Raw genomic sequence first — 7,017 nt, 5'->3', positions numbered from 1 at the left:
GGGCGGGGAGGTGTCGCGGAGAGCGGCGGCTTGGGCTGCTCGTGCCACCCTGGGTCTTCCTGTCATCTCTATCATTGTAACCCCTTCCCTGCCGACGCTGCCCGCGGGGGCCGGCGCCCGCGTGCCCGGAGGGGTCCCACCTCGCCACCCCGATGCTTTCTTTACTGGGCTAAGCGGACAAAGTGTCCTGAGCTTCAGGCGCCTCCGGTGCCCACGTCCATCGCTTGAGCCTGTTTCCTACCTTCGAAAGTAACAGTGGTACGTTGTGTGCCTCCAAGAGCTTTAGACTCATTGTCTTATCGATAAATCTAGTCCCATTTTGCAGATAACGAGGGACAGAGAGGTCAAGGCGCTTGCCGAAAGTCACACACGAGAATGCAGAGCCTAGTCTCGAACCCGTGGAGTCTGGGTCCAAACTCTTGCATTGAACTCTGCCTATGCATACTGCTCCCTTTAACAATATTGATCATAACAGCAAAAGGGTCACCTGCTGCCCTCCTGCAAGCAGGAGCTTAGTAAGCACTGCTGAAGGTTAGCTGTTTTTGTTAGAAATAAATACATACTTTTTAAATTATTGTTTACACCACAGTGTCCTTACAGGCTGGGTCCCCATGGTCCCTTCCCAGGTCTGTAGTTGGCTCTTCCTCACCTAAGCGACAGTTGATTTATGGTTATTATTTATAATCGTTTTATTATTGTCATCACTGAAACAGTCATAAGCTTGAATATCAGAAAGATGTAGGTGTACAATTCGCTGGTTGAATAACACCTTTCGCAGCCTCAGTTTAATAAGATGATCTGGATAAATTCGCTTAACTCAACACCTGGCTTATAGTAAGTGCTCACTGAAAATGGTAGTGATTGCTATAAGTTACTAGTAGTATTGTTTCTACTATGGTGGCTGCTATATGCCCTTAGATCTCAGTCAGCATCGATTATAAGATGTGCATTTTGATTTAATAACATCCTTTCGGGAAAAAAAGTTCTATACTAAATGCACATTGTGGAGGGAGGGTATAGCTCAGTGGAAGAATGCATGTGAGGTCCTGGGTTCAATCCCCAGTACCTCCATTAAATATAAATAAATAAACCTAATTACCCCCCCCAGAAAAAAATAAAAACAAAAAAAGTTTTAAAGAAATTACATATCTAATTTCTACATCCATGTTTACAGCAGCATTAGTCGCAAAAGATGGAGACAACCAAAGTGTCCATTGATGAGTGAATAAACAAAACGTGATATATGTATGTACAATGAAATATTATTCAGCTTTAAAAAGGAAGGAAATTCTGACACATGCTATGTCATGGATGAACCGTGAGGATACTATGCGAAGTGAAGTAAGCCAGTCACAGAAAGGCAAATACTGCGTGACTCCACATATACGAGGGTCTTAGAGTAGTCAGGTTCACAGAGACAGAAAGTAGAATGGAGACTTGCAGGCACTGGGCGGGGGGGGGGAGGGGGAGTTAATGTTTAATAGGGACAGAGTTTCAGGTTTGCAAGATGAAAACACTTCAGGACATGGATGTCGGGGATGGTTGCACTACAGTGTGAGTATACTTAATGCCCTTGAACTGCACACTGTAAGTGTTAAGTTGGTAAATTTTATGTTATGTGATATGTTAAGTTGGTAAATTTTATGTTATGTGTATTTATCACAATTAAAAGTTTTCAAAGAAACAAATTTCTGATGTGATGTACCATTATAATGCATGTCGTTATGGTCTGACTGTGTGTCCCCACAAAAATCATATGTTGAAATCTAGCCCCTAAGTTGATGGTATTAGAAGATGGGGGTTTGGGGAGATGATTAGGTCAAGAGGGGAGTGACCACATGATTTGTATTAGTGCCCTTATAAGAGAGTCCCACAGAGCCCCCACAATCCCTTCCACCACAGAGGAACACAGCCAGAAGCCGGCTACCTACAGCCCTGAAGAGGGTCTTCACCAGGACACACCCTGGCACCTTGATCTTGGACTTCCCAGCCTCCAAAACCATGGGGAATAAACTTCTATTGTTCATAAGCCACTGGGTCCATGGTGTTTCGTCATAGCAGCCTGAATGGACTAAGACATGGGGGCTTCTTTGTTACAGAAGCTTCCCCGACCCTTAGTAACGCAGGGTTTCAGGCGCTAGACGTAAAACAGTGACAGTGCCCTGCTTCGGGAATCCCACCTCTAGGTGGGAGTGGGGGTCCTGTGGGAGGAGGGCATAGCTCAGGGATGGAGTGTGTGCTTAGCATGCATGAGGTCCTAGGTTCCATCCCCAGTGGCTCAAATAAATAAGCCTAATCACTTCCCCTCTCCCAAAAATGAGAAACAATATTATTAAAAAATCATGGGACCAAATAAGATCATGTAGGCTGGGAAGGGAACCCAGTATGAGCCTCAAGAAAACAAACCAACAGTCAGGAGGGTATAGTTCAAGAGGCAGAGCACATGTTTAGTGTGCATGAGGTCTTGGGTTCAACCCCCAGTACCTCCATTAAAAACTAAAGAAATAAATAAACCTAATTACCCCTCCCCCCCCAAAAAAACCCTAAATAAATAAAAAAGTCACTCTTCAAAAAAATAAAAATAAAAAAAGGAAACAGTGGTCATGTGTGACCCAGGCTGAGTCTGTTAACAGCGCTCTCTGGATGTGAGGAAAGCTTTAGTCCACCTCTGGGATATGAGAGACTTGAGCGCTGATGGCAGCCTTGTTTCTCGCCTTGTGGGAGAAAGCCAGGCTGCAGGAGGAGAAACCGAAGCTGCTCAGCGAAGCGAGGGGGGCAGAACGACCCGGCTAAGCTCAGATGCCCCCGCTGGCCCCTGCCCTCCTGAGCCTTGGTTACTCAGCGCTCCCTTCTGCTGAGTGAGTCTCTCCAGACTCCTCCCAGGAAATCCCCACGGTGGCCTCAGCAAATTCCACGTGGGTTTCTGTCCCTGTAACCTAAAGACCCCAGAGTCGCCCGGAGCACTCCACGCCCCCCGAAGCCTAGGTCAGCGTTGAACTGAATGAGTGAAGATGGATTGGACGAAGGGATACCTAAGCTTCCAGGGGTTCCGGGGTACTCAGAGGGAGATTCTGGGGTGCAGGGCCCCGACAAACAGCTCCTTTTAAAAATCCCCTTCCTATGTCCCCCTGGTGATCACTCCTCCTCCGAGTGATGGGAACAGCTGCCCTGGGCAGCCTGGAGATGGGGAGTTTGCAGCTGGTGAAGAACAGCTGCTGTGAAGTCCCCTGAGATGTACAAAGACCACACACACACACACACACACACACACACACACACACACACACACACACACACACACACATTACACTGTTCAAATTACCACTATTTTTTTATTAGTAATATATTTTAATGATTACTTTCAAGGGGACTCTTGAAAAACACTAGTGAAAGAAACAGACTGGGGTGTGGAGATCATACATGGTTTTGGTCATGTTAATTTTGAGGTGCCCATTAGGTGATCCAAGGGAAGACACTAGGTAGGAAGTGACACACCTAAACAGGGAGGTCGGTGGCGTGGTCCAGGCTGAAGATACAAATTTGCTGAAATAAGACACAGTTGACCACAGAAGCTGATGTCTCTTCAGCTGAACATAAGCAGCTATTTCTGCAGCAATGGTTTTCACAATTCAAGTGAGATAGATCACGACTTATTATTATAGAACGCATGTTGCACCACGGGTATCTCTAGTACATCTGGACAGGAAAATAAGCTGTTCTCGCTTGAAACATTGTTCACATTACCACTGTTATCATGATAAGGAGCAACCGTCTCTTGGGTTTTCATGGTGGGCTGGACGCAGGCTGAGTGCTTTATTTCACTCACATGTGTCCACCTCCTCTCACCCTCCCTCCCGCAAAGTGCAAGCCTCCCAACCTGCAGCGTCCTCGTCTCCCAGGAGCCTGTGAGGGATGCAGGATCCCAGGCCCCACTCAGACCGACTGAGTCAGCATCTGCATTTTAACCCGATCCCCAAGTGATTCTCACCCACATCAAAGTCGTGAAAATCTGAGATGAGCCCGTGCCAGATAAACTACAGGACACCCAGTCAGATTTGGATGATTGATGTTTTCGTCTAAAATGTCCCAGCACACACACACACACACACACATAAATGTATCACTCTTGTTTTACAACTATTATTCACAGTTCTGGAAGCTGGGAAGTCCAAGATCAAGGACCCCACCTCGTGGCCTTCTGGTGAGAGCCTTCTTCCTGGGGAGTTGGATGCAAATATTCAGGCCATAGCACCTCCTTTTCTAATTTTTTTTAAGTTTTTTGGGGGGTGGTAATTAGATTTATTTAGTTCGTTTTAGAGGAGGTTCTGGGAATTGAACCCAGGACCTTGTGCATGCTAAGCATGCACCCTACCACTTGAGCCATACCCTCGCTCCAGCACCTCCCTTTCTAAAGGAAATATGAAAGCATAACTATGTAGGTCTTGAAGAATGAAATGTGTGTCTCATTAAAACGCTTTTCTAATTATATCTGTTAAAGAATAAAAATCCCTGAATGAGATTGAATTGGCTCTACACTGCACTTTCTAAAACTATTGACACCCAAGGAAAAAAGATGGACCAAGAAATAAATTAAACAAAAACCCAAAGACCTCCTAGACTATAAAGCTTTTGATAAGCTTTTAATACATTTAATTACAAATTATATCATGATCCTTATTACTGAATAAGAACATCATATTCAGACCCTTTAGACTTCAGTTCATTTCAAGCCAAACCTGCTTTGCCAATTATAAAATGTCAGGAGAAAGTTAATAAGAGGTGAAAAGAGGCGTCAGTTGATATAAACAAACTATAAAGACCATTAAACTTTTCTCTTCAGGCGGTGAGTTGTTCTCAGAACTATACAAAGTTCAGCGTCAATTCCAAATGGTTATGAGGTTATAAGGAAAGTTGTCTTGTTGCAGAAGTTCATTTAAAAATAAACGTTTGTTTACGTCTGGAAGTTTTCTCCTGACATTATCGCATGACATAAGATGTTTGGATATAAAAATAGATAAAACACAAATTTCTTCTGTACAGCACAGGGAACTATACTCAATATCTTGTAATAACCTTTAATGAAGAAGAATATGAAAACGAATGTACGTATATGTGTATCTGCATGACTGGGACGTTGTGCTGTGCACCAGAAATGGACACATTGTAACTGACGGTACTTCAATTAAAAGAATAAATAAATAAAAGATGCTTTGGGTTGCCGGTTCTGCAACTGCTCTCACTCCCATCTTCCCCAACTCCCCAGAAGGGCCGAGAGAGAGGCCGGGCGCAGCCCTGGACTTAGACTGCCAGGCTGCACAATGTGGGTGGGGCCTCCGAGAACCACGCTAAGCAGCGCACGAGGGCCTCGGCATCCCAGAATAAGCGGCATGGCAGAGGGCCACTCAACGCAACTCTGTTTCATATTTATACAAGAACGTTATTTCCAGGTTTGGTTGCGATGCTCTCTTGACAAAAGAAACTCAAAATTATTTTTTTTTAATGGTCAATCCTCATTATATGTAGGTTCCATATCTGTGAACTTGCCTACTTGCTAAAATGGTCTACCCCCAAACAATACCCAAAATCAATTTTCGCAAAAAACCAACCCTGCTGACACCCTGATCTTAGAATTCCAGCCCCCAGAAAGGCGAGAAAACAGAATAAATATTTGACTCCCTCCTGCCAGAGGCCCCGCTCCCTGTCTGCATGTCCAGGTTAGAGGGCATTCCGTCCAGTGGAGAACCTGCCGCCTGAGCTTGTCTCGGTGAGAAGTGAGACCAGACTCCCCACACCCACTGCTGGTCGTAAAACCTGGGTCTAGCCCCACCCTTGCCTCTCTTGCTGTGTCACCTGAGGAAAGTGCCCTGACCTCACACAGCCTCACTTCTCCGACTGTAAAATGGGCTGATGCTTTGATCCCCTCTGCCTTCTCACTGGGTGTGCGTGCGGAGGAAATAACATAATGCGGACAGTATGGCCCCCTCGTTAACCAATTCAGTCATAATTTAATATTCATTCTCCAGATGACTCACTCTCAAATCCAGCCCCCCAGGAGCCCTCACTGTTGGGTGCAGACCTATGTGGACACGCCACCCTCTCAGCCCAGGACTTCCTCCCCTCCTGCATTCGCTTGCTCATCCGTCATCTCTTTATCCAATAAACATTACCTGGAGAGGAGGAGGGCAGACTCAGTGGTAGAGAGCGTGCTTAGCATGCATAAGGTCCTGGGTTCAATCCCCAGTACCTCCATTGAAATAAAAAATTAATTTTTAAAAACCTAATTATCTCCTCCCCACCAAAAAAAATTACCTGAGCCTCCGGGAGCTCAGGGCTGGAGACCCATAGATGAACTCAGTGCCCTCTCTGCCCTGGAGGAGCTCCCCGCTTTAAAAGAGAAAATGTTAATTATTATTTTGAGTAATAATTATATTGGTGCTACAGAGGAGTGGAGGAGCTTTGGTAGGGTACGGCTAAATGTGCTGCCAAAGGAACTCTCGCCCCCGGGGCCTGGGAAGTAGGGTGAGAACCACTTTCCTTCAGTGCTTATTTATTCACTCAGGAGCAGGCCCCAGGCTGGGAACTGGCAAACACTGGGTCTGTTATTGAGTTCCTTGCCAGAGGGTGGGCAGGGCACGCGCGCACACACACACACTCACACACACACACACACACACACACACACACAGTCGGAGCCAGATATGGAGAGAGAAGGGGCACCATGGAAGCTCAGAGGAAACCTTTTGTCCATGTAATTGGCATGGTCTGGGAAGGCTTCCTGGAGGAGAGGGCATCTAAACTGCTCACTGAGGGATGTCCGAGGTTACCAGGAAAAGATGTGGAAGCAGGGCATCCATCCTTCGTCCTGTTCCTCACCAATAGTTACGATGCACTAGAATCCTGGAGAAGCAGCGGTGGTGTACGGATACTACAAAAATCACGGAGGGCGCGACTTAATTTGCTGGCCCAGTGAAGAATGAAAACACAGAGCCTTGTGTTCAGAAAAGCATTAAGAAGAGG

The sequence above is a fragment of the Camelus ferus genome, chromosome 9 (genome assembly GCF_009834535.1).
Source record: "Camelus ferus isolate YT-003-E chromosome 9, BCGSAC_Cfer_1.0, whole genome shotgun sequence".
In the NCBI taxonomy this organism is placed as follows: domain Eukaryota; kingdom Metazoa; phylum Chordata; class Mammalia; order Artiodactyla; family Camelidae; genus Camelus; species Camelus ferus.
Note: the sequence above shows the minus strand (reverse complement) of the source record.